This window comes from Cryptomeria japonica, unplaced genomic scaffold, assembly GCF_030272615.1.
Source record: "Cryptomeria japonica unplaced genomic scaffold, Sugi_1.0 HiC_scaffold_64, whole genome shotgun sequence".
NCBI lineage: Eukaryota > Viridiplantae > Streptophyta > Pinopsida > Cupressales > Cupressaceae > Cryptomeria > Cryptomeria japonica.
In genome coordinates, this window is record NW_026728886.1 from 487695 (window position 1) to 515052 (window position 27358).

At 61.6% G+C, this 27358-nt stretch overlaps 4 non-coding genes across 4 annotated transcripts; all 4 read right to left on the reverse strand.

The window, feature by feature from the left end:
- Positions 1-1588: 1588 nt before the first annotated feature.
- Positions 1589-1707, reverse strand: LOC131863520 (5S ribosomal RNA). Its single transcript, XR_009362420.1, has one exon. It is a non-coding gene; the product is annotated as a 5S ribosomal RNA (ribosomal RNA).
- A 5914-nt stretch (positions 1708-7621) lies between these two features.
- On the reverse strand, positions 7622-7740 carry LOC131863521 (5S ribosomal RNA). The gene has a single exon (XR_009362421.1). It is a non-coding gene; the product is annotated as a 5S ribosomal RNA (ribosomal RNA).
- Positions 7741-13656: 5916 nt separating this feature from the next.
- On the reverse strand, positions 13657-13775 carry LOC131863523 (5S ribosomal RNA). Its single transcript, XR_009362423.1, has one exon. It is a non-coding gene; the product is annotated as a 5S ribosomal RNA (ribosomal RNA).
- Positions 13776-19691: 5916 nt separating this feature from the next.
- LOC131863524 (5S ribosomal RNA) lies at positions 19692-19810 on the reverse strand. The gene has a single exon (XR_009362424.1). It is a non-coding gene; the product is annotated as a 5S ribosomal RNA (ribosomal RNA).
- Positions 19811-27358: the final 7548 nt, after the last annotated feature.

Here is a 27358-nt window from a genome sequence, read left to right on the forward strand (position 1 = left end):
CGTGCACGAAGTCGGAGCCCGGTTTGCCCCGGGTGCGCACCCCGCGTGCACCTTCGCCGGGGTGGGCACCTCGGCTGGGTTGCGCGCCCTGGTGCGCACCAAGGAGCGCTCCGAAGTGTGCTCCAAGGTGCGGCGTGCACGAAGTCGGAGCCCGGTTTGCCCCGGGTGCGCACCTCGCGTGCACCTTCGCCGCGGTGGGCACCTTGGCTGGGTTGGGCACCATTGAGCGCTCCGAAGTGTGCTCCAAGGTGCGCACCATGGCCCTCCAAGGTGCGCAGCATGGCGTGCACGAAGTCGGAGCCCGGTTTGCCCCGGGTGCGCACCTCGCGTGCACCTTCGCCAGGGTGGGCACCTCGGTGCGCACACCTTCTCAATGTTTTCTTGCCTTTTCTGGAAATTGGTGAAGGCAGCGCATCAAAGGTGCGCACCTCGGTGTGCTCCGAGGTGCGAACCCGAGAGCGCTCCGAGGTGCCCACGAAGTCGAAAGTCGGGTTAATTGCATTGTTTTCCCCGGGTGCGCTCCGAGGTGCGCAACATCGGTGCGCACCAAGGAGGGCTCCGAAGTGTGCTCCAAGGTGCGCACGATTCGGAGCTCGGTTTGCCCGGGGTGCGCACACCTTGGCTGGGTTGCGCACCCTTTGTGCGCTCCAAGGTGCGCACGAAGTCGGAGCTCGGTTTGCCCCGGGTGCGCACCTTGATGCGCACGCCTTGGCTGGGCTGCGCACCTTGGTGGGCGCCATGGTGCGCACCTTTCGTGCGCTCCAAGGTGCGCACGAAGTCGGAGCTCGGTTTGCCCCGGGTGCGCACCTTGGTGGGCGCCATGGTGCACTCCGAGGTGCCCAAGATTGGTGCGCACCAAGGAGCGCTCCGAAGTGCGCTCCAAGGTGCGCAGGTGCGCGCGAAGTCGAAAGTTGGGTTAATTGTCCGGTTTGCCTCGGGTGCGCACCTTGCGTGCACCTTCGCCAGGGTGGGCGCCTTGGTGCGCACACCTTGGCTGGGCTGCGCACCCGGGCGCGCACACCTTGGCACCCGCGTTTCCTTCATTTTAAATTTTTTTTTTTTACAATCTCTCAAGTGGGAAATTCTATAATCTCAACTTTTTTTGCCTTTTCAGGAAACTTTTGAATGGAGCGCATCATTGGTGCGCTCCGAAGTGTGCTCCAAGGTGCGCACCTCTGGTGTGCTCCAAAGCTCTCTCCAGCTGCGTGCACCTGCCCCGGCCGCGCACCCGGCCCCGCCCAGCTTCGCTCACCTGTCCCGGGCGTCTGGTGCGGAACCTTAGAGTAAGAAACATCACCGTGCACCTTGGCCAACGTGCGCGACTCGACCGAGCGCGCACTGGCCGAGGTGCACACCGATTTCACCTGGGTGCGCGCGCAGCACCTCGGGCGCACCGGGGTGCGCGCACAACGCCCGGGTTGCACCGTGGCCTGTGTGCTCGGGGCGCCTCGGGTGCGCGCTCGGTGTCGCCCCCCGCGCGCGCGGTAGTGCGGGCAGCGCACCCCGGCCCGGCCCGGCCCCGACGAGAACGCAAACGGGCAAAAGGTTTATTCAAATAGCATTGCGACGCCCGGCGAAAAACTAAAAAAGGGTGCAACACCGGGACTTCCCGGGAGGTCACCCATCCCAGTACTACTCCGGCCCAAGCGCGCTTAACTGCGGAGTTCTGATGGGATCCGGTGCACTAACGCTGGTATGATCGCACCCGTTATGAGCTTGTCGCAGTGTGTACTTAGCAAACCGCGACCCACGTGCGAATCCACCCCGGCCACCCACCCCCGTCGAGGTGCACACCCTCCCTCGCGAAGTGCGCCCCGTTCGCCAAGTGTGAGCCCTGCCCGGGTGCGCGCACCTTGCTAGGGCGTCGGGTGTGCACCCGGCCCGGCCTACGTGCGTGCACCTGGACGGGGCGTCGTGTGCGTGCAGTGTCCCGTCTGCAACGCGGTGCCCACACACCACCTCGGGCGCAACGACCTGCGCTCACATGTGGGCCGAGTGCACCTTGGTGCATGTTCGGGGCGCCTCGGGTGCACGCTCGATCTTGCCCCGGTGCACCAAGGCGCTCGGTTTGCCCCGGGTGCGCACTTGGTGCAAGGTGGGCACCCAAAATAGGGATCAAGCACCAAAACACAAGTTTCGGGATGCAAAATGGGACCCAAGGACCACAAATGCGTTCCAAGACCCATGATGGGTCCACGAGAACAAAAATGTGTTCCGAGACTTAATAAACAAATATTGGGTTTTAGGAGAAGAAACATGCTCTGATGCCCAAAACGAGAATCGACCCCGAAAAGGCCACAGGCCAAAAGTGGGATGCGAGACAAAAAAAAATGGGACCCGAGGACCAAAATTGGGTTCCCAGGTCGAAGACAGGGCAACCGGACAAGAAACGACCTCTAAGGCTCGAAATGAGTCCCGACGACTAAAACTTGACAAGAAGCACCCATCAGGCACCCAACTCGACACCCATGGGATGCCGACCCACCCGGGCTTCCACCTAGCACACCTTGGCACCCACCCACCCTCGCACCCAACCTCGCACCCAACTTAGCACCTTTGAACCCACATTGGCACTCACCCTGACCCTGGCACCTTGGAACCCACATTGGCACTCACCTTGACCCTGGCACCCACCTTTGCACTCACCTTGGGACCCACCCTGGCTCCCACCTCGGCACCCACCCAGACACCCACCTTGGTTCCTTGGCACCCACCTTGGATCCTTGGCACCCACCCCGACACCCACCTTGGCACGCAACTTGGCTACTTGCCACCCACCTTGGCTCCTTGACGCCCACCCCGACAACCACCCCGTGACCTACCCTGGCTAGGGTTGGTGCACACCCACCCTGGTGCCCACCTTGGCACCCACCCCATGACCCACCTTGGCACGCACCTTAGTACCCACCCCGTTACCCACCCTAGGACCCACCCCGTGACCCACCTTGGCCAGGGTGGGTGCCTTGGTGCGCACAACTTGCCTGGGCTGCACACCAGGGCGGGCTCAAGATGGCACCCGCGTTCCGTTTTTTTCACTATCTTTCAAAACGGAAATTTTAAAATCTCGTTTTTTTTTTTTTTTTGCCTTTTCTGGAAATTAGTGAAGGCAGCGCATCAAAGGTGCGCAATGCTGGTGCGAACCCGGGAGCGCTCCGATGTGTGCTCCAAGGTGCGGCGTGCACGAAGTCCGAGCCCGGCTTGCCCCGGGTGCGCACCTCGCGTGCACCTTCGCCGGGGTGAGCACCTTGGCTGGGTTGCGCGCCCTGGTGCGCACCAAGGAGCGCTCTGAAGTGTGCTCCAAGGTGCGGCGTGCACGAAGTCGGAGCTCGGTTTGCCCCGGGTGTGCACCTCGGGTGCGCACCTCGCGTGCACCTTCGCTGCGGTGGGCACCTTGGCTGGGTTGCGCGCCTTGGTGGGCACCATGCAGTGCACGAAGTCGGAGCCCGGTTTGCCCCGGGCGCGCACCTCCGCCAGGGTGGCACCTTGGTGCGCACAACTTGCCTGGGCTGCGCACCAGGAAGGGCTCAAGATGGCACCCGCGTTCCGTTTTTTTCACTATCTTTCAGAACGGAAATTTTAAAATATCGTTTTTTTTTGCCTTTTCTGGAAATTAGTGAAGGCAGCGCATCAAAGGTGCGCAACGCTGGTGCGAACCTGGGAGCGCTCCGATGTGTGCTCCAAGGTGCGGCGTGCACGAAGTCGGAGCCCGGTTTGCCCCGGGTGCGCCCTGGTGGGCACCATGGTGCGCACCAAGGAGCGCTCCGAAGTGTGCTCCAAGGTGCGGCCTGCACGAAGTCGGAGCCCGGTTTGCCCCGGGTGTGCACCGCGGGTGGGCACCTTGGTGCGCATGCCTTGCCTGGGCTGCGCACCAGGGCGGGCTCAAGATGGCACCCGCGTTCCGTTTTTTTCACTATCTTTCAAAACGGAAATTTTAAAATCTCATTTTTTTTTGCCTTTTCTGGAAATTAGTGAAGGCAGCGCATCAAAGGTGCGCACCTCGCTGCCCACCACGGTGCGCAACGCCGGTGGGCACCCGGGAGTGCTTCGAAGTGTGCTCCAAGGTGCTGCGTGCACGTTGTCGGAGCCCGGTTTGCCCCGGGTGCGCACCTCGCGTGCACCTTCGTCGGGGTGGGCACCTTGGCTGGGTTTGCCCCGGCTGCGCTCCGAAGCGGGGTTATTGGAGCGCCGCCTCTTTTTTTGTCGGAGCGTTTGGTGGGGTTTCTCGCATTGGCTCTTCCCAGGCCCGGTTGCCACCCTGGCGCGCACGAAGTCGGAAGTAGGGTTAATTGCCCGGGTGCGCACCTTTGCCAGGGTGGGCACCTTACCTGGGCTGTGCACCAGGGCGGGCTCAAGATGGCACCCGCGTTCCGTTTTTTTCACTATCTTTCAAAACGGAAATTTTAAAATCTCCTCTTTTTTTTGCCTTTTCTGGAAATTAGTGAAGGCAGCGCATCAAAGGTGCGCACCTCGCTGCCCACCTTGGTGTGCTCTGAGGTGCGCACCCGGGAGCGCTACGAAGTGTGCTCCAAGGTGCGGCGTGCACGTTGTCGGAGCCCGGTTTGCCCCGGGTGCGCACCTCGCCTGCACCTTGGCCGGGGTGGGCACCCTGGCTGGGTTTGCCCAGGGTGCGCTCCGAAGCGGGGTTACTGGAGCGCCCCCTCTTTTTTTGTCAGAGCGTTTGGTGGGGTTTCTCGCATTGGCTCTTCCCAGGCCCGGTTGTTGGGTGCGCTCCCACCCTGGCGCGCGCGAAGTTGGAAGTTGGGTTAATTGCCCGGGCGCGCACCTTCGCCAGGGTGGGCACCTTGGTGCGCACACCTTGGCTGGGCTGCGCACCAGGGCGGGCTCAAGATGGCACCAGCATTCCCTTTTTCTCACTATCTTTCAAAACGGAAATTTTAAAATCTCATTTTTTTTTGCCTTTTATGGAAATTAGTGAAGGCATCGCATCAAAGGTGCGCACCTCGCTGCCCACCTTGGTGTGCTCCGAGGTGCCCACCACGGTGCGCTCCGAGGTGCCCACCACGGTGCGCAACGCCGGTGCGAACCCGGGAGCGCCCCGATGTGTGCTCCAAGGTGCGGCGTGCACGAAGCCGGACCCCGGTTTGCCCCGGGTGCGCACCTCGCGTGCACCTTGGTGCGCACACCTTGGCTGGGTTGCGCGGCCTGGTGGGCACCATGGTGCGCACCAAGGAGCGCTCCGAAGTGTGCTCCAAGGTGCGGCGTGCACGAAGTCCTAGCCCGGTTTGCCCCGGGTGCGCACCTTCGCCGCGGTGGGCACCATGGCGTGCACGAAGTCGGAGCCCGGTTTGCCCCGGGTGCGCACCTCGCGTGCACCTTCGCCGGGGTGGGCACCTCGGCTGGGTTGCGCGCCCTGGTGCGCACCAAGGAGCGCTCCGAAGTGTGCTCCAAGGTGCGGCGTGCACGAAGTCGGAGCCCGGTTTGCCCCGGGTGCGCACCTTCGCCGCGGTGGGCACCCTGGTGCGCACCATGGCGTGCACGAAGTCGGAGCCCGGTTTGCCCCGGGTGCGCACCTCGCGTGCACCTTCGGCGGGGTTGCGCGCCCTGGTGCGCACCAAGGAGCGCTCCGAAGTGTGCTCCAAGGTGCGGCGTGCACGAAGTCGGAGCCCGGTTTGCCCCGGGTGCGCACCTCGCGTGCACCTTCGGCGGGGTTGCGCGCCCTGGTGGGCACCATGGTGCGCACCAAGGAGCGCTCCGAAGTGTGCTCCAAGGTGCGGCGTGCACGAAGTCGGAGCCCGGTTTGCCCCGGGTGCGCACCTCGCGTGCACCTTCGCCGCGGTGGGCACCATGGCGTGCACGAAGTCGGAGCCCGGTTTGCCCCGGGTGCGCACCTCGCGTGCACCTTCGCCGGGGTGGGCACCTCGGCTGGGTTGCGCGCCCTGGTGCGCACCAAGGAGCGCTCCGAAGTGTGCTCCAAGGTGCGGCGTGCACGAAGTCGGAGCCCGGTTTGCCCCGGGTGCGCACCTCGCGTGCACCTTCGCCGCGGTGGGCACCATGGCGTGCACGAAGTCGGAGCCCGGTTTGCCCCGGGTGCGCACCCCGCGTGCACCTTCGCCGGGGTGGGCACCTCGGCTGGGTTGCGCGCCCTGGTGCGCACCAAGGAGCGCTCCGAAGTGTGCTCCAAGGTGCGGCGTGCACGAAGTCGGAGCCCGGTTTGCCCCGGGTGCGCACCTCGCGTGCACCTTCGCCGCGGTGGGCACCTTGGCTGGGTTGGGCACCATTGAGCGCTCCGAAGTGTGCTCCAAGGTGCGCACCATGGCCCTCCAAGGTGCGCAGCATGGCGTGCACGAAGTCGGAGCCCGGTTTGCCCCGGGTGCGCACCTCGCGTGCACCTTCGCCAGGGTGGGCACCTCGGTGCGCACACCTTCTCAATGTTTTCTTGCCTTTTCTGGAAATTGGTGAAGGCAGCGCATCAAAGGTGCGCACCTCGGTGTGCTCCGAGGTGCGAACCCGAGAGCGCTCCGAGGTGCCCACGAAGTCGAAAGTCGGGTTAATTGCATTGTTTTCCCCGGGTGCGCTCCGAGGTGCGCAACATCGGTGCGCACCAAGGAGGGCTCCGAAGTGTGCTCCAAGGTGCGCACGATTCGGAGCTCGGTTTGCCCGGGGTGCGCACACCTTGGCTGGGTTGCGCACCCTTTGTGCGCTCCAAGGTGCGCACGAAGTCGGAGCTCGGTTTGCCCCGGGTGCGCACCTTCGCCAGGGTGCGCACCTTGATGCGCACGCCTTGGCTGGGCTGCGCACCTTGGTGGGCGCCATGGTGCGCACCTTTCGTGCGCTCCAAGGTGCGCACGAAGTCGGAGCTCGGTTTGCCCCGGGTGCGCACCTTGGTGGGCGCCATGGTGCACTCCGAGGTGCCCAAGATTGGTGCGCACCAAGGAGCGCTCCGAAGTGCGCTCCAAGGTGCGCAGGTGCGCGCGAAGTCGAAAGTTGGGTTAATTGTCCGGTTTGCCTCGGGTGCGCACCTTGCGTGCACCTTCGCCAGGGTGGGCGCCTTGGTGCGCACACCTTGGCTGGGCTGCGCACCCGGGCGCGCACACCTTGGCACCCGCGTTTCCTTCATTTTAAATTTTTTTTTTTTACAATCTCTCAAGTGGGAAATTCTATAATCTCAACTTTTTTTGCCTTTTCAGGAAACTTTTGAATGGAGCGCATCATTGGTGCGCTCCGAAGTGTGCTCCAAGGTGCGCACCTCTGGTGTGCTCCAAAGCTCTCTCCAGCTGCGTGCACCTGCCCCGGCCGCGCACCCGGCCCCGCCCAGCTTCGCTCACCTGTCCCGGGCGTCTGGTGCGGAACCTTAGAGTAAGAAACATCACCGTGCACCTTGGCCAACGTGCGCGACTCGACCGAGCGCGCACTGGCCGAGGTGCACACCGATTTCACCTGGGTGCGCGCGCAGCACCTCGGGCGCACCGGGGTGCGCGCACAACGCCCGGGTTGCACCGTGGCCTGTGTGCTCGGGGCGCCTCGGGTGCGCGCTCGGTGTCGCCCCCGCGCGCGCGGTAGTGCGGGCAGCGCACCCCGGCCCGGCCCGGCCCCGACGAGAACGCAAACGGGCAAAAGGTTTATTCAAATAGCATTGCGACGCCCGGCGAAAAACTAAAAAAGGGTGCAACACCGGGACTTCCCGGGAGGTCACCCATCCCAGTACTACTCCGGCCCAAGCGCGCTTAACTGCGGAGTTCTGATGGGATCCGGTGCACTAACGCTGGTATGATCGCACCCGTTATGAGCTTGTCGCAGTGTGTACTTAGCAAACCGCGACCCACGTGCGAATCCACCCCGGCCACCCACCCCCGTCGAGGTGCACACCCTCCCTCGCGAAGTGCGCCCCGTTCGCCAAGTGTGAGCCCTGCCCGGGTGCGCGCACCTTGCTAGGGCGTCGGGTGTGCACCCGGCCCGGCCTACGTGCGTGCACCTGGACGGGGCGTCGTGTGCGTGCAGTGTCCCGTCTGCAACGCGGTGCCCACACACCACCTCGGGCGCAACGACCTGCGCTCACATGTGGGCCGAGTGCACCTTGGTGCATGTTCGGGGCGCCTCGGGTGCACGCTCGATCTTGCCCCGGTGCACCAAGGCGCTCGGTTTGCCCCGGGTGCGCACTTGGTGCAAGGTGGGCACCCAAAATAGGGATCAAGCACCAAAACACAAGTTTCGGGATGCAAAATGGGACCCAAGGACCACAAATGCGTTCCAAGACCCATGATGGGTCCACGAGAACAAAAATGTGTTCCGAGACTTAATAAACAAATATTGGGTTTTAGGAGAAGAAACATGCTCTGATGCCCAAAACGAGAATCGACCCCGAAAAGGCCACAGGCCAAAAGTGGGATGCGAGACAAAAAAAAATGGGACCCGAGGACCAAAATTGGGTTCCCAGGTCGAAGACAGGGCAACCGGACAAGAAACGACCTCTAAGGCTCGAAATGAGTCCCGACGACTAAAACTTGACAAGAAGCACCCATCAGGCACCCAACTCGACACCCATGGGATGCCGACCCACCCGGGCTTCCACCTAGCACACCTTGGCACCCACCCACCCTCGCACCCAACCTCGCACCCAACTTAGCACCTTTGAACCCACATTGGCACTCACCCTGACCCTGGCACCTTGGAACCCACATTGGCACTCACCTTGACCCTGGCACCCACCTTTGCACTCACCTTGGGACCCACCCTGGCTCCCACCTCGGCACCCACCCAGACACCCACCTTGGTTCCTTGGCACCCACCTTGGATCCTTGGCACCCACCCCGACACCCACCTTGGCACGCAACTTGGCTACTTGCCACCCACCTTGGCTCCTTGACGCCCACCCCGACAACCACCCCGTGACCTACCCTGGCTAGGGTTGGTGCACACCCACCCTGGTGCCCACCTTGGCACCCACCCCATGACCCACCTTGGCACGCACCTTAGTACCCACCCCGTTACCCACCCTAGGACCCACCCCGTGACCCACCTTGGCCAGGGTGGGTGCCTTGGTGCGCACAACTTGCCTGGGCTGCACACCAGGGCGGGCTCAAGATGGCACCCGCGTTCCGTTTTTTTCACTATCTTTCAAAACGGAAATTTTAAAATCTCGTTTTTTTTTTTTTTTTTGCCTTTTCTGGAAATTAGTGAAGGCAGCGCATCAAAGGTGCGCAATGCTGGTGCGAACCCGGGAGCGCTCCGATGTGTGCTCCAAGGTGCGGCGTGCACGAAGTCCGAGCCCGGCTTGCCCCGGGTGCGCACCTCGCGTGCACCTTCGCCGGGGTGAGCACCTTGGCTGGGTTGCGCGCCCTGGTGCGCACCAAGGAGCGCTCTGAAGTGTGCTCCAAGGTGCGGCGTGCACGAAGTCGGAGCTCGGTTTGCCCCGGGTGTGCACCTCGGGTGCGCACCTCGCGTGCACCTTCGCTGCGGTGGGCACCTTGGCTGGGTTGCGCGCCTTGGTGGGCACCATGCAGTGCACGAAGTCGGAGCCCGGTTTGCCCCGGGCGCGCACCTCCGCCAGGGTGGGCACCTTGGTGCGCACAACTTGCCTGGGCTGCGCACCAGGAAGGGCTCAAGATGGCACCCGCGTTCCGTTTTTTTCACTATCTTTCAGAACGGAAATTTTAAAATATCGTTTTTTTTTGCCTTTTCTGGAAATTAGTGAAGGCAGCGCATCAAAGGTGCGCAACGCTGGTGCGAACCTGGGAGCGCTCCGATGTGTGCTCCAAGGTGCGGCGTGCACGAAGTCGGAGCCCGGTTTGCCCCGGGTGCGCCCTGGTGGGCACCATGGTGCGCACCAAGGAGCGCTCCGAAGTGTGCTCCAAGGTGCGGCCTGCACGAAGTCGGAGCCCGGTTTGCCCCGGGTGTGCACCGCGGGTGGGCACCTTGGTGCGCATGCCTTGCCTGGGCTGCGCACCAGGGCGGGCTCAAGATGGCACCCGCGTTCCGTTTTTTTCACTATCTTTCAAAACGGAAATTTTAAAATCTCATTTTTTTTTGCCTTTTCTGGAAATTAGTGAAGGCAGCGCATCAAAGGTGCGCACCTCGCTGCCCACCACGGTGCGCAACGCCGGTGGGCACCCGGGAGTGCTTCGAAGTGTGCTCCAAGGTGCTGCGTGCACGTTGTCGGAGCCCGGTTTGCCCCGGGTGCGCACCTCGCGTGCACCTTCGTCGGGGTGGGCACCTTGGCTGGGTTTGCCCCGGCTGCGCTCCGAAGCGGGGTTATTGGAGCGCCGCCTCTTTTTTTGTCGGAGCGTTTGGTGGGGTTTCTCGCATTGGCTCTTCCCAGGCCCGGTTGCCACCCTGGCGCGCACGAAGTCGGAAGTAGGGTTAATTGCCCGGGTGCGCACCTTTGCCAGGGTGGGCACCTTACCTGGGCTGTGCACCAGGGCGGGCTCAAGATGGCACCCGCGTTCCGTTTTTTTCACTATCTTTCAAAACGGAAATTTTAAAATCTCCTCTTTTTTTTGCCTTTTCTGGAAATTAGTGAAGGCAGCGCATCAAAGGTGCGCACCTCGCTGCCCACCTTGGTGTGCTCTGAGGTGCGCACCCGGGAGCGCTACGAAGTGTGCTCCAAGGTGCGGCGTGCACGTTGTCGGAGCCCGGTTTGCCCCGGGTGCGCACCTCGCCTGCACCTTGGCCGGGGTGGGCACCCTGGCTGGGTTTGCCCAGGGTGCGCTCCGAAGCGGGGTTACTGGAGCGCCCCCTCTTTTTTTGTCAGAGCGTTTGGTGGGGTTTCTCGCATTGGCTCTTCCCAGGCCCGGTTGTTGGGTGCGCTCCCACCCTGGCGCGCGCGAAGTTGGAAGTTGGGTTAATTGCCCGGGCGCGCACCTTCGCCAGGGTGGGCACCTTGGTGCGCACACCTTGGCTGGGCTGCGCACCAGGGCGGGCTCAAGATGGCACCAGCATTCCCTTTTTCTCACTATCTTTCAAAACGGAAATTTTAAAATCTCGTTTTGTTTTGCCTTTTATGGAAATTAGTGAAGGCATCGCATCAAAGGTGCGCACCTCGCTGCCCACCTTGGTGTGCTCCGAGGTGCCCACCACGGTGCGCTCCGAGGTGCCCACCACGGTGCGCAACGCCGGTGCGAACCCGGGAGCGCCCCGATGTGTGCTCCAAGGTGCGGCGTGCACGAAGCCGGACCCCGGTTTGCCCCGGGTGCGCACCTCGCGTGCACCTTGGTGCGCACACCTTGGCTGGGTTGCGCGGCCTGGTGGGCACCATGGTGCGCACCAAGGAGCGCTCCGAAGTGTGCTCCAAGGTGCGGCGTGCACGAAGTCCTAGCCCGGTTTGCCCCGGGTGCGCACCTTCGCCGCGGTGGGCACCATGGCGTGCACGAAGTCGGAGCCCGGTTTGCCCCGGGTGCGCACCTCGCGTGCACCTTCGCCGGGGTGGGCACCTCGGCTGGGTTGCGCGCCCTGGTGCGCACCAAGGAGCGCTCCGAAGTGTGCTCCAAGGTGCGGCGTGCACGAAGTCGGAGCCCGGTTTGCCCCGGGTGCGCACCTTCGCCGCGGTGGGCACCCTGGTGCGCACCATGGCGTGCACGAAGTCGGAGCCCGGTTTGCCCCGGGTGCGCACCTCGCGTGCACCTTCGGCGGGGTTGCGCGCCCTGGTGCGCACCAAGGAGCGCTCCGAAGTGTGCTCCAAGGTGCGGCGTGCACGAAGTCGGAGCCCGGTTTGCCCCGGGTGCGCACCTCGCGTGCACCTTCGGCGGGGTTGCGCGCCCTGGTGGGCACCATGGTGCGCACCAAGGAGCGCTCCGAAGTGTGCTCCAAGGTGCGGCGTGCACGAAGTCGGAGCCCGGTTTGCCCCGGGTGCGCACCTCGCGTGCACCTTCGCCGCGGTGGGCACCATGGCGTGCACGAAGTCGGAGCCCGGTTTGCCCCGGGTGCGCACCTCGCGTGCACCTTCGCCGGGGTGGGCACCTCGGCTGGGTTGCGCGCCCTGGTGCGCACCAAGGAGCGCTCCGAAGTGTGCTCCAAGGTGCGGCGTGCACGAAGTCGGAGCCCGGTTTGCCCCGGGTGCGCACCTCGCGTGCACCTTCGCCGCGGTGGGCACCATGGCGTGCACGAAGTCGGAGCCCGGTTTGCCCCGGGTGCGCACCCCGCGTGCACCTTCGCCGGGGTGGGCACCTCGGCTGGGTTGCGCGCCCTGGTGCGCACCAAGGAGCGCTCCGAAGTGTGCTCCAAGGTGCGGCGTGCACGAAGTCGGAGCCCGGTTTGCCCCGGGTGCGCACCTCGCGTGCACCTTCGCCGCGGTGGGCACCTTGGCTGGGTTGGGCACCATTGAGCGCTCCGAAGTGTGCTCCAAGGTGCGCACCATGGCCCTCCAAGGTGCGCAGCATGGCGTGCACGAAGTCGGAGCCCGGTTTGCCCCGGGTGCGCACCTCGCGTGCACCTTCGCCAGGGTGGGCACCTCGGTGCGCACACCTTCTCAATGTTTTCTTGCCTTTTCTGGAAATTGGTGAAGGCAGCGCATCAAAGGTGCGCACCTCGGTGTGCTCCGAGGTGCGAACCCGAGAGCGCTCCGAGGTGCCCACGAAGTCGAAAGTCGGGTTAATTGCATTGTTTTCCCCGGGTGCGCTCCGAGGTGCGCAACATCGGTGCGCACCAAGGAGGGCTCCGAAGTGTGCTCCAAGGTGCGCACGATTCGGAGCTCGGTTTGCCCGGGGTGCGCACACCTTGGCTGGGTTGCGCACCCTTTGTGCGCTCCAAGGTGCGCACGAAGTCGGAGCTCGGTTTGCCCCGGGTGCGCACCTTCGCCAGGGTGCGCACCTTGATGCGCACGCCTTGGCTGGGCTGCGCACCTTGGTGGGCGCCATGGTGCGCACCTTTCGTGCGCTCCAAGGTGCGCACGAAGTCGGAGCTCGGTTTGCCCCGGGTGCGCACCTTGGTGGGCGCCATGGTGCACTCCGAGGTGCCCAAGATTGGTGCGCACCAAGGAGCGCTCCGAAGTGCGCTCCAAGGTGCGCAGGTGCGCGCGAAGTCGAAAGTTGGGTTAATTGTCCGGTTTGCCTCGGGTGCGCACCTTGCGTGCACCTTCGCCAGGGTGGGCGCCTTGGTGCGCACACCTTGGCTGGGCTGCGCACCCGGGCGCGCACACCTTGGCACCCGCGTTTCCTTCATTTTAAATTTTTTTTTTTTACAATCTCTCAAGTGGGAAATTCTATAATCTCAACTTTTTTTGCCTTTTCAGGAAACTTTTGAATGGAGCGCATCATTGGTGCGCTCCGAAGTGTGCTCCAAGGTGCGCACCTCTGGTGTGCTCCAAAGCTCTCTCCAGCTGCGTGCACCTGCCCCGGCCGCGCACCCGGCCCCGCCCAGCTTCGCTCACCTGTCCCGGGCGTCTGGTGCGGAACCTTAGAGTAAGAAACATCACCGTGCACCTTGGCCAACGTGCGCGACTCGACCGAGCGCGCACTGGCCGAGGTGCACACCGATTTCACCTGGGTGCGCGCGCAGCACCTCGGGCGCACCGGGGTGCGCGCACAACGCCCGGGTTGCACCGTGGCCTGTGTGCTCGGGGCGCCTCGGGTGCGCGCTCGGTGTCGCCCCCGCGCGCGCGGTAGTGCGGGCAGCGCACCCCGGCCCGGCCCGGCCCCGACGAGAACGCAAACGGGCAAAAGGTTTATTCAAATAGCATTGCGACGCCCGGCGAAAAACTAAAAAAGGGTGCAACACCGGGACTTCCCGGGAGGTCACCCATCCCAGTACTACTCCGGCCCAAGCGCGCTTAACTGCGGAGTTCTGATGGGATCCGGTGCACTAACGCTGGTATGATCGCACCCGTTATGAGCTTGTCGCAGTGTGTACTTAGCAAACCGCGACCCACGTGCGAATCCACCCCGGCCACCCACCCCCGTCGAGGTGCACACCCTCCCTCGCGAAGTGCGCCCCGTTCGCCAAGTGTGAGCCCTGCCCGGGTGCGCGCACCTTGCTAGGGCGTCGGGTGTGCACCCGGCCCGGCCTACGTGCGTGCACCTGGACGGGGCGTCGTGTGCGTGCAGTGTCCCGTCTGCAACGCGGTGCCCACACACCACCTCGGGCGCAACGACCTGCGCTCACATGTGGGCCGAGTGCACCTTGGTGCATGTTCGGGGCGCCTCGGGTGCACGCTCGATCTTGCCCCGGTGCACCAAGGCGCTCGGTTTGCCCCGGGTGCGCACTTGGTGCAAGGTGGGCACCCAAAATAGGGATCAAGCACCAAAACACAAGTTTCGGGATGCAAAATGGGACCCAAGGACCACAAATGCGTTCCAAGACCCATGATGGGTCCACGAGAACAAAAATGTGTTCCGAGACTTAATAAACAAATATTGGGTTTTAGGAGAAGAAACATGCTCTGATGCCCAAAACGAGAATCGACCCCGAAAAGGCCACAGGCCAAAAGTGGGATGCGAGACAAAAAAAAATGGGACCCGAGGACCAAAATTGGGTTCCCAGGTCGAAGACAGGGCAACCGGACAAGAAACGACCTCTAAGGCTCGAAATGAGTCCCGACGACTAAAACTTGACAAGAAGCACCCATCAGGCACCCAACTCGACACCCATGGGATGCCGACCCACCCGGGCTTCCACCTAGCACACCTTGGCACCCACCCACCCTCGCACCCAACCTCGCACCCAACTTAGCACCTTTGAACCCACATTGGCACTCACCCTGACCCTGGCACCTTGGAACCCACATTGGCACTCACCTTGACCCTGGCACCCACCTTTGCACTCACCTTGGGACCCACCCTGGCTCCCACCTCGGCACCCACCCAGACACCCACCTTGGTTCCTTGGCACCCACCTTGGATCCTTGGCACCCACCCCGACACCCACCTTGGCACGCAACTTGGCTACTTGCCACCCACCTTGGCTCCTTGACGCCCACCCCGACAACCACCCCGTGACCTACCCTGGCTAGGGTTGGTGCACACCCACCCTGGTGCCCACCTTGGCACCCACCCCATGACCCACCTTGGCACGCACCTTAGTACCCACCCCGTTACCCACCCTAGGACCCACCCCGTGACCCACCTTGGCCAGGGTGGGTGCCTTGGTGCGCACAACTTGCCTGGGCTGCACACCAGGGCGGGCTCAAGATGGCACCCGCGTTCCGTTTTTTTCACTATCTTTCAAAACGGAAATTTTAAAATCTCGTTTTTTTTTTTTTTTTTGCCTTTTCTGGAAATTAGTGAAGGCAGCGCATCAAAGGTGCGCAATGCTGGTGCGAACCCGGGAGCGCTCCGATGTGTGCTCCAAGGTGCGGCGTGCACGAAGTCCGAGCCCGGCTTGCCCCGGGTGCGCACCTCGCGTGCACCTTCGCCGGGGTGAGCACCTTGGCTGGGTTGCGCGCCCTGGTGCGCACCAAGGAGCGCTCTGAAGTGTGCTCCAAGGTGCGGCGTGCACGAAGTCGGAGCTCGGTTTGCCCCGGGTGTGCACCTCGGGTGCGCACCTCGCGTGCACCTTCGCTGCGGTGGGCACCTTGGCTGGGTTGCGCGCCTTGGTGGGCACCATGCAGTGCACGAAGTCGGAGCCCGGTTTGCCCCGGGCGCGCACCTCCGCCAGGGTGGGCACCTTGGTGCGCACAACTTGCCTGGGCTGCGCACCAGGAAGGGCTCAAGATGGCACCCGCGTTCCGTTTTTTTCACTATCTTTCAGAACGGAAATTTTAAAATATCGTTTTTTTTTGCCTTTTCTGGAAATTAGTGAAGGCAGCGCATCAAAGGTGCGCAACGCTGGTGCGAACCTGGGAGCGCTCCGATGTGTGCTCCAAGGTGCGGCGTGCACGAAGTCGGAGCCCGGTTTGCCCCGGGTGCGCCCTGGTGGGCACCATGGTGCGCACCAAGGAGCGCTCCGAAGTGTGCTCCAAGGTGCGGCCTGCACGAAGTCGGAGCCCGGTTTGCCCCGGGTGTGCACCGCGGGTGGGCACCTTGGTGCGCATGCCTTGCCTGGGCTGCGCACCAGGGCGGGCTCAAGATGGCACCCGCGTTCCGTTTTTTTCACTATCTTTCAAAACGGAAATTTTAAAATCTCATTTTTTTTTGCCTTTTCTGGAAATTAGTGAAGGCAGCGCATCAAAGGTGCGCACCTCGCTGCCCACCACGGTGCGCAACGCCGGTGGGCACCCGGGAGTGCTTCGAAGTGTGCTCCAAGGTGCTGCGTGCACGTTGTCGGAGCCCGGTTTGCCCCGGGTGCGCACCTCGCGTGCACCTTCGTCGGGGTGGGCACCTTGGCTGGGTTTGCCCCGGCTGCGCTCCGAAGCGGGGTTATTGGAGCGCCGCCTCTTTTTTTGTCGGAGCGTTTGGTGGGGTTTCTCGCATTGGCTCTTCCCAGGCCCGGTTGCCACCCTGGCGCGCACGAAGTCGGAAGTAGGGTTAATTGCCCGGGTGCGCACCTTTGCCAGGGTGGGCACCTTACCTGGGCTGTGCACCCGGGCGGGCTCAAGATGGCACCCGCGTTCCGTTTTTTTCACTATCTTTCAAAACGGAAATTTTAAAATCTCCTCTTTTTTTTGCCTTTTCTGGAAATTAGTGAAGGCAGCGCATCAAAGGTGCGCACCTCGCTGCCCACCTTGGTGTGCTCTGAGGTGCGCACCCGGGAGCGCTACGAAGTGTGCTCCAAGGTGCGGCGTGCACGTTGTCGGAGCCCGGTTTGCCCCGGGTGCGCACCTCGCCTGCACCTTGGCCGGGGTGGGCACCCTGGCTGGGTTTGCCCAGGGTGCGCTCCGAAGCGGGGTTACTGGAGCGCCCCCTCTTTTTTTGTCAGAGCGTTTGGTGGGGTTTCTCGCATTGGCTCTTCCCAGGCCCGGTTGTTGGGTGCGCTCCCACCCTGGCGCGCGCGAAGTTGGAAGTTGGGTTAATTGCCCGGGCGCGCACCTTCGCCAGGGTGGGCACCTTGGTGCGCACACCTTGGCTGGGCTGCGCACCAGGGCGGGCTCAAGATGGCACCAGCATTCCCTTTTTCTCACTATCTTTCAAAACGGAAATTTTAAAATCTCGTTTTGTTTTGCCTTTTATGGAAATTAGTGAAGGCATCGCATCAAAGGTGCGCACCTCGCTGCCCACCTTGGTGTGCTCCGAGGTGCCCACCACGGTGCGCTCCGAGGTGCCCACCACGGTGCGCAACGCCGGTGCGAACCCGGGAGCGCCCCGATGTGTGCTCCAAGGTGCGGCGTGCACGAAGCCGGACCCCGGTTTGCCCCGGGTGCGCACCTCGCGTGCACCTTGGTGCGCACACCTTGGCTGGGTTGCGCGGCCTGGTGGGCACCATGGTGCGCACCAAGGAGCGCTCCGAAGTGTGCTCCAAGGTGCGGCGTGCACGAAGTCCTAGCCCGGTTTGCCCCGGGTGCGCACCTTCGCTGCGGTGGGCACCATGGCGTGCACGAAGTCGGAGCCCGGTTTGCCCCGGGTGCGCACCTCGCGTGCACCTTCGCCGGGGTGGGCACCTCGGCTGGGTTGCGCGCCCTGGTGCGCACCAAGGAGCGCTCCGAAGTGTGCTCCAAGGTGCGGCGTGCACGAAGTCGGAGCCCGGTTTGCCCCGGGTGCGCACCTTCGCCGCGGTGGGCACCCTGGTGCGCACCATGGCGTGCACGAAGTCGGAGCCCGGTTTGCCCCGGGTGCGCACCTCGCGTGCACCTTCGGCGGGGTTGCGCGCCCTGGTGCGCACCAAGGAGCGCTCCGAAGTGTGCTCCAAGGTGCGGCGTGCACGAAGTCGGAGCCCGGTTTGCCCCGGGTGCGCACCTCGCGTGCACCTTCGGCGGGGTTGCGCGCCCTGGTGGGCACCATGGTGCGCACCAAGGAGCGCTCCGAAGTGTGCTCCAAGGTGCGGCGTGCACGAAGTCGGAGCCCGGTTTGCCCCGGGTGCGCACCTCGCGTGCACCTTCGCCGCGGTGGGCACCATGGCGTGCACGAAGTCGGAGCCCGGTTTGCCCCGGGTGCGCACCTCGCGTGCACCTTCGCCGGGGTGGGCACCTCGGCTGGGTTGCGCGCCCTGGTGCGCACCAAGGAGCGCTCCGAAGTGTGCTCCAAGGTGCGGCGTGCACGAAGTCGGAGCCCGGTTTGCCCCGGGTGCGCACCTCGCGTGCACCTTCGCCGCGGTGGGCACCATGGCGTGCACGAAGTCGGAGCCCGGTTTGCCCCGGGTGCGCACCCCGCGTGCACCTTCGCCGGGGTGGGCACCTTGGCTGGGTTGCGCGCCCTGGTGCGCACCAAGGAGCGCTCCGAAGTGTGCTCCAAGGTGCGGCGTGCACGAAGTCGGAGCCCGGTTTGCCCCGGGTGCGCACCTCGCGTGCACCTTCGCCGCGGTGGGCACCTTGGCTGGGTTGGGCACCATTGAGCGCTCCGAAGTGTGCTCCAAGGTGCGCACCATGGCCCTCCAAGGTGCGCAGCATGGCGTGCACGAAGTCGGAGCCCGGTTTGCCCCGGGTGCGCACCTCGCGTGCACCTTCGCCAGGGTGGGCACCTCGGTGCGCACACCTTCTCAATGTTTTCTTGCCTTTTCTGGAAATTGGTGAAGGCAGCGCATCAAAGGTGCGCACCTCGGTGTGCTCCGAGGTGCGAACCCGAGAGCGCTCCGAGGTGCCCACGAAGTCGAAAGTCGGGTTAATTGCATTGTTTTCCCCGGGTGCGCTCCGAGGTGCGCAACATCGGTGCGCACCAAGGAGGGCTCCGAAGTGTGCTCCAAGGTGCGCACGATTCGGAGCTCGGTTTGCCCGGGGTGCGCACACCTTGGCTGGGTTGCGCACCCTTTGTGCGCTCCAAGGTGCGCACGAAGTCGGAGCTCGGTTTGCCCCGGGTGCGCACCTTCGCCAGGGTGCGCACCTTGATGCGCACGCCTTGGCTGGGCTGCGCACCTTGGTGGGCGCCATGGTGCGCACCTTTCGTGCGCTCCAAGGTGCGCACGAAGTCGGAGCTCGGTTTGCCCCGGGTGCGCACCTTGGTGGGCGCCATGGTGCACTCCGAGGTGCCCAAGATTGGTGCGCACCAAGGAGCGCTCCGAAGTGCGCTCCAAGGTGCGCAGGTGCGCGCGAAGTCGAAAGTTGGGTTAATTGTCCGGTTTGCCTCGGGTGCGCACCTTGCGTGCACCTTCGCCAGGGTGGGCGCCTTGGTGCGCACACCTTGGCTGGGCTGCGCACCCGGGCGCGCACACCTTGGCACCCGCGTTTCCTTCATTTTAAATTTTTTTTTTTTACAATCTCTCAAGTGGGAAATTCTATAATCTCAACTTTTTTTGCCTTTTCAGGAAACTTTTGAATGGAGCGCATCATTGGTGCGCTCCGAAGTGTGCTCCAAGGTGCGCACCTCTGGTGTGCTCCAAAGCTCTCTCCAGCTGCGTGCACCTGCCCCGGCCGCGCACCCGGCCCCGCCCAGCTTCGCTCACCTGTCCCGGGCGTCTGGTGCGGAACCTTAGAGTAAGAAACATCACCGTGCACCTTGGCCAACGTGCGCGACTCGACCGAGCGCGCACTGGCCGAGGTGCACACCGATTTCACCTGGGTGCGCGCGCAGCACCTCGGGCGCACCGGGGTGCGCGCACAACGCCCGGGTTGCACCGTGGCCTGTGTGCTCGGGGCGCCTCGGGTGCGCGCTCGGTGTCGCCCCCGCGCGCGCGGTAGTGCGGGCAGCGCACCCCGGCCCGGCCCGGCCCCGACGAGAACGCAAACGGGCAAAAGGTTTATTCAAATAGCATTGCGACGCCCGGCGAAAAACTAAAAAAGGGTGCAACACCGGGACTTCCCGGGAGGTCACCCATCCCAGTACTACTCCGGCCCAAGCGCGCTTAACTGCGGAGTTCTGATGGGATCCGGTGCACTAACGCTGGTATGATCGCACCCGTTATGAGCTTGTCGCAGTGTGTACTTAGCAAACCGCGACCCACGTGCGAATCCACCCCGGCCACCCACCCCCGTCGAGGTGCACACCCTCCCTCGCGAAGTGCGCCCCGTTCGCCAAGTGTGAGCCCTGCCCGGGTGCGCGCACCTTGCTAGGGCGTCGGGTGTGCACCCGGCCCGGCCTACGTGCGTGCACCTGGACGGGGCGTCGTGTGCGTGCAGTGTCCCGTCTGCAACGCGGTGCCCACACACCACCTCGGGCGCAACGACCTGCGCTCACATGTGGGCCGAGTGCACCTTGGTGCATGTTCGGGGCGCCTCGGGTGCACGCTCGATCTTGCCCCGGTGCACCAAGGCGCTCGGTTTGCCCCGGGTGCGCACTTGGTGCAAGGTGGGCACCCAAAATAGGGATCAAGCACCAAAACACAAGTTTCGGGATGCAAAATGGGACCCAAGGACCACAAATGCGTTCCAAGACCCATGATGGGTCCACGAGAACAAAAATGTGTTCCGAGACTTAATAAACAAATATTGGGTTTTAGGAGAAGAAACATGCTCTGATGCCCAAAACGAGAATCGACCCCGAAAAGGCCACAGGCCAAAAGTGGGATGCGAGACAAAAAAAAATGGGACCCGAGGACCAAAATTGGGTTCCCAGGTCGAAGACAGGGCAACCGGACAAGAAACGACCTCTAAGGCTCGAAATGAGTCCCGACGACTAAAACTTGACAAGAAGCACCCATCAGGCACCCAACTCGACACCCATGGGATGCCGACCCACCCGGGCTTCCACCTAGCACACCTTGGCACCCACCCACCCTCGCACCCAACCTCGCACCCAACTTAGCACCTTTGAACCCACATTGGCACTCACCCTGACCCTGGCACCTTGGAACCCACATTGGCACTCACCTTGACCCTGGCACCCACCTTTGCACTCACCTTGGGACCCACCCTGGCTCCCACCTCGGCACCCACCCAGACACCCACCTTGGTTCCTTGGCACCCACCTTGGATCCTTGGCACCCACCCCGACACCCACCTTGGCACGCAACTTGGCTACTTGCCACCCACCTTGGCTCCTTGACGCCCACCCCGACAACCACCCCGTGACCTACCCTGGCTAGGGTTGGTGCACACCCACCCTGGTGCCCACCTTGGCACCCACCCCATGACCCACCTTGGCACGCACCTTAGTACCCACCCCGTTACCCACCCTAGGACCCACCCCGTGACCCACCTTGGCCAGGGTGGGTGCACCCACCCTGGTGCCCACCTTGGCACCCACCCATCCTAGCACCCAGCCTGTGACCGGGCTTGGAACCCAACCTTGCACCCGTCTTGGCCAGTGTGGGTGCGCACCCATCCTGGCACCCACGTTGTGACACACCCTTTAACCCACGCACCCTAGCAGCCACGTTGGCACCCACCTTGGAACACAACCTAGCAACTTGGCACCCACCCCGTGACCCACCTTGGCATCCACCATAGCAGTCGCCCACTTGGCACCCACCTTGGAACCCAAGTTGGCACCCACCTTGACACTTGTGGACCCACCTTGCCACTCACCCTAGCATCGACCCATCCTAGCACCCACCCTGGCACCTTTGCACCCTAGCACTCACCCATCCTAGCACCTAACCTGTGACCCACCTTGACACTCACCCTCGCACCCACCTTGGAACCCAACCTAGCACCCACCCACCCTGACACCAACCCTAGCACCTACCCACCCTTGCACCCACCCTGTGACCCATCTTGGCACCCACCCATCCTACCACTCAACCTATCACCCACCTTCTCACCCACCTTGGCATCCACCTTAGCACCCACCCACACTGGCACCTTGGCACCCACCTCGGGCAAGGTGGGTGCACACCCACCCTGACACCCAATTTAGAACCAACCGAGCATGTTACCCACCTTGGCACCCACATTGCAGCCCACCCTAGTACCCACCCTATGACCCACATTGGCATCCACACCCTAGCACCCAGGCACCTCGACACCCGCCTTGACACGCACCCTAGCACTAAACCTGTGACCCACCTTGGAACTCACCCTAGAACCCACCCACCCTGTGAACCACCTTGGCATCCACCTTAGCACCCACCCACCTTGGCACCCACTCTAGCACTCACCCATCCTAACACCCAACTTGTTACCCACCTTGGCACCCGCCCTCGCGTCCACCTTGAAACCCACCCTAGCACCCACCCACGCAGGAGCCCACCTTGGCACCCAACCTAACACCCACGCATCCTGGCACCCAACTTGTGACCCACCTTGGAACCCACCCTAGTACCCACCTTTGAACCCACTATATCACCAACCCACCTTGGCACCCACCCTATGACCCTCTTTGGAATCCACCCTAGCACGCACCCACCCTGGCACCCACCATGGAGCGCACCCTAGCACCCACCCACCTCGGCACGCACCTCAACACCCACCTTGGTGTGCGCACTGCGCCAACCTCTCAAAGACCCTATGTGGTGCGCTCCAAAGTGTACACCTTTGGTGCGCTCCAAGGTGCGCACCTTTGGTGCACACCGAGGTGCACACCAAAGTGTGCACCGAGGTGAGCACCAAAGTGCACTCCAAGGTGCACACCAAGGCGTGCACCTTTGGTGCGGTCAATGCAAACGAATTCGGAAGTTGGGGTCGATGTCCTAATCGCTGCTGCAGACTACACGTATGAGAATCGGACAAATAGCTTTATATAGGGGAGGTGTTGCGTTTGATGGGTCGACTCCCCTGGTTGTGTGCACTGCACCAACTTCAAAGACCCTGTCTTGTTTAAGAAGTCAAAAGTTGGGGTGGATGTCCTAATCATTGCTGCAGTCTACGCATGTATGAGAATCAGACAAATAGCTTATATAGGGGAGGTGTTGCATTCGGTGGGTTGACTCCCCTGGTTGTGCGCACTGCGCCAACCTCAAAGACCCCGCATAGCAGAAGAAGTCGGAAGTCGGATTTTGGTGAGCACCAAGGCGTGCACCTTTGGTGCGGTCAACGCAGACGAATTCAGAAGTTGGGGTGGATGTCCTAATCGTTGTTGCAGGCTACACATGTATGAGAATCAGACAAATAGCTTATATAGGGGAGGTGTTGGGTTTGATGGGTCAACTCCCTTGGTTGTGCGCATTACGCCAACCTCAAAGACCTTGTTTTCGTTAAGAAGTCAAAAGTTGGGGTCAATGTCCTAATGGCTCCTGTAGGCTACACATGTATGAGAATCGGACAAATAGCTTATATAGGGGAGGTGTTGGGTTTGATGGGTCGACTCCCCTGGTTGTGCGCATTACGTCAACCTCAAAGACCTTGTTTTCGTTAAGAAGTCAAAAGTTGGGGTCGATGTCCTAATTGCTCCTGTAGACTACACATGTATGAGAATCAGACAAATAGCTTATATAGGGGAGGTGTTGGGTTTGATGGGTTGACTCCCCTAGTTGTTCGCATTACACCAACCTCAAAGACCTTGTTTTCGTTTAGAAGCCGAAAGTTGGGGTCGATGTCCTAATTGCTCCTGCAGGCTACGCATGTATGAGAATCAGACAAATAGCTTATATAGGGGAGGTGTTGGGTTTGATGGGTCGACTCCCCTGGTTGTGCGCATTGCGCCAACCTCAAAGACCCTGCATTGCGGATGAAGTCGAAAGTCAGAGTTTGGTGTGCTACAAGGTGTGGTCGAAGGTGCTCACCTAGGTGTGCACCTTTGGAGCGCAGGAAAAGTGCCCTCCAAAAGTGCGCACCTTTGGAGTGCACAAAAGTGCCCTCCAAAAGTGCGCACCTTTGGAGCGCACAAAAGTGCCCTCCAAAAAGTGCCCTCCAAAAGTGCGCACCTTTGGAGCGCACAAAAGTGCCCTCCAAAAAGTGCCCTCCAAAAGTGCGCACCTTTGGAGTGCAGAAAAGTGCCCTCCAAAAAGTGCCCTCCAAAAGTGTGCACCTTTGGAGTGCACAAAAGTGCCCTCCAAAAGTGCGCACCTTTGGAGCGCAGAAAAGTGCCCTCCAAAAAGTGCCCTCCAAAAGTGCGCACCTTTGGAGCGCAGAAAAGTGCCCTCCAAAAAGTGCCCTCCAAAAGTGCGCACCTTTGGAGCGCAGAAAAGTGCCCTCCAAAAAGTGCCCTCCAAAAGTGCGCACCTTTGGAGCGCAGAAAAGTGCCCTCCAAAAAGTGCCCTCCAAAAGTGCGCACCTTTGGAGCGCACAAAAGTGCCCTCCAAAAAGTGCCCTCCAAAAGTGCGCACCTTTGGAGCGCACAAAAGTGCCCTCCAAAAGTGCGCACCTTTGGAGCGCACAAAAGTGCCCTCCAAAAGTGCGCACTTTTGGTGCGCACCAAGGCGCTGGTTCGGTCGTTGCAGGCGAGTTCGGAAGTTGGGGTCGATGTCCTGAGCGGAGGTGCAAACTACACAGGTGTCGGAATCGGACAAATAGCTTATATAGGGGAGGTGTATGCTTCGATGGGTCGACTCCCCAGGTTGAGCGCACCGCGCCAACCTCAAAGACCCTACGGTATGGATGAAGTCGGAAGTTGGGTCCGATGACCGATTCGATTAGTAGGTATGCTCATGAGGTCGGAATTTGGGTCCGATGACCTGCCATGTGCAGGAAGGCGAATGTTGGCACTGTGCGTTGCAAGGTGCACACCAAGGTGCTGGTGCGGTCTTTTTAGTCGAGTTCGGAAGTTGGGGTCGATGTCCTGATCGGAGGTGCAAGCTACACAGGTGTGGGAATCGGACAAATAGCTTATATAGGGGAGGTGTATGCTTCGTTGGGTCGACTCCCCGGGTTGAGCGCACCGCGCCAACCTCAAAGACCCTACGGTATGGATGAAGTCGGAAGTTGGGTCCGATGACCGATTCGATATGTAGGCATACTCGCGAGGTCGGAATTTGGGTCCGATGACCTGCCATGTGCAGGAAGGCGAATGTTGGCACTGTGCGTTGCAAGGTGCGCACCAAGGCGCTGGTTCGGTCGTTGCAGGCGAGTTCGGAAGTTGGGGTCGATGTCCTGATCGGAGGTGCAAACTACACAGGTGTGGGAATCGGACAAATAGCTTATATAGGGGAGGTGTATGCTTCGTTGGGTCGACTCCCCGGGTTGAGCGCACCGCGCCAACCTCAAAGACCCTACGGTATGGATGAAGTCGGAAGTTGTGTCCGATGACCGATTCGATATGTAGGCATACTCGCGAGGTCGGAATTTGGGTCCGATGACCTGCCATGTGCAGGAAGGCGAATGTTGGGACTGTGCGTCGCAAGGTGCGCACCAAGGCGCTGGTGCCGTCGTTGCAGTCGAGTTCGGAAGTTGGGGTCGATGTCCTGGTCAGAGGTGCAAACTACACAGGTGTGGGAATCGGACAAATAGCTTATATAGGGGAGGTGTATGCTTCGATGGGTCGACTCCCCGGGTTGAGCGCACCGCGCCAACCTCAAAGACCCTACAGTATGGATGAAGTCGGAAGTTGGGTCCGATGACCGATTCGATACGTAGGCATATTGGCGAGGTCTGAATTTGTGTCCGATGACCTGCCATGCGCAGGAAGGCGGAATTTGGGTCCGATGACCGAGTTGATGGCGTGCCATGCGCAGAAAGGCGGAATTTGGGTCCGATGACCGAGTTGATGTTGATGGCCCGCCATGCACAGGAAGGCGGAATTTGGGTCCGATGACCGATTTGAAGGCGTGCCATGCGCAGAAAGGCGGAGTTTGGGTCCGATGACCGAGTTGATATTGATGGCCCGCCATGCGCAGGAAGGCGGAATTTGGGTCCGATGACCTGACATACGCATGGAGTCCGACTCGGGGGCCGATGTTCGATTCGATGACTTGCATTGTGGGTAAAGTCGGAAGTTGTGGTCTTTGACCCGATTCGATGACCAGACTTCGGCTGCTTGAGAATCGGACAAATAACTTATATAGGGGAGGTAGTGTTCTCGAGCATCCTCCCCCCGTGCCCGTTTATGTCGATTGATGCTGGTGCTCGACTGGTTGGAGCGCTCGGATGCAAAAATCTTGCACCAGGATTTATCGATTGTGATGGACACGGCAAGTCTCCTGATTGCTATGCAGGAGCTCATCGTGAATCTCTATGCGGCCTTGGTATGGACTCGACCTGCGGAATGGTTCGGCAATGGTAGTCGCTCCAACACGTCCTTGCAATGGCCACAGAGGTGATTCGACTAGAGCTCCAGTCTAGCTTTTGGGTTGCTTGGCGGACTGGTATAGCCGCGATCGAGTTCCGGCCATGAACGTTTTAGATAGCTCTTGGGCTTTCTGGGACGGAAGTCGGAAGTTTGGGCTGTTGTCCGATTTGATGACCATTCTTCGGATGTGTGAGAATCGGACAAATAACTTATATAGGGGACTGTGTTGTCTCACGCAGCCCCCTCCGTGCCCCTCTATCTCGACCGATGTTGGTGCTTGAAAGGGTTGGGATCGCTCGGATTTATAAACGTGCACCACCATTTGTCGAGTGTGAGGGACGCGGCAGGTCTCCTAAATGCTATACGGGCGCTCTCTGAGAATCTCTATCCGGCCTCGACACAGACTAGTCTTGCTGAATGGTTTGGCACTGGTAGTCGATCCAACACGTCGTTGTTGTGGCCGCCTAGGCGATTCGATTCGAGCCCCCGTCTAGCTTTTGGGTTGCTTGGCGGATTTTGCCCTATCCGCAAGTGAGCTCGGTCCCTAAACGTTCGAGAAACCCGATTGCTATGCGCCGACTCTCTTTCTTGCGAGCCTCCATCTAGCTTTTGGGTCTCTACGGAACGGAAGTCGGAATCTGGGACCGTTGTTTGATTCGACGAGGCAGACTACGGTTGTGCGAGAATCGGACAAATAACTTATATAGGGGAGGTGTTGACTGGAGCATTCTCCCCCGTGCCCCTCTAACTCGACCAATGCTGGCGCTCGAACGGTGGTAGCGCTCGGATTTTCGTTGAGCGCCAGCATTGGTCGATTTAGAGGGGCATGCGAGATTCCCGAATGCTATGCGAGGGCTCTAACGGAAATGTCTATTGGTTTCGGTATGGATGCAATTGCGAGTGGTTCGGCAAAGGTAGTCGTTCCGATGCGTCCATGTCGTGGCCAAATCGATAATTCGATTTGAGCCCTCGTATAGCATTTGGGTCTCTCGATGTGATTCCGCATTCCAGTCCCTTTGGGCACTGCTTGAGCCGCATCCCAGGGGGTTCCCTTCCCAATAATCTGCCTCGCAACCCGATTGCTATGCGGTGAGGCTCCTCGGCCGCCTCGGAACTATCTGTGTATCAGACGCATCGCGGGATAAGGGGTTGGCAACGGTAGTCGCCCCAAGCGCGTCCGATGCTTGGACCATTCCGAGGCGGCCCTGAAGCCTCTTCCGTCTAGCCGTTGGGTCCTTCTCGCCGCATCCCTTGCCTCGCACCCCGATTGCTATGCGGTGAGGCTCCTCGGCCGCCTTGGAACTATCTGTGTATCAGACGCATCGCGGGATAAGGGGTTGTCACTGGTAGTCGCCCCAAGCGCGTCCGATGCTTGGACCATTCCGAGGCGGCCCTGAAGCCTCTTC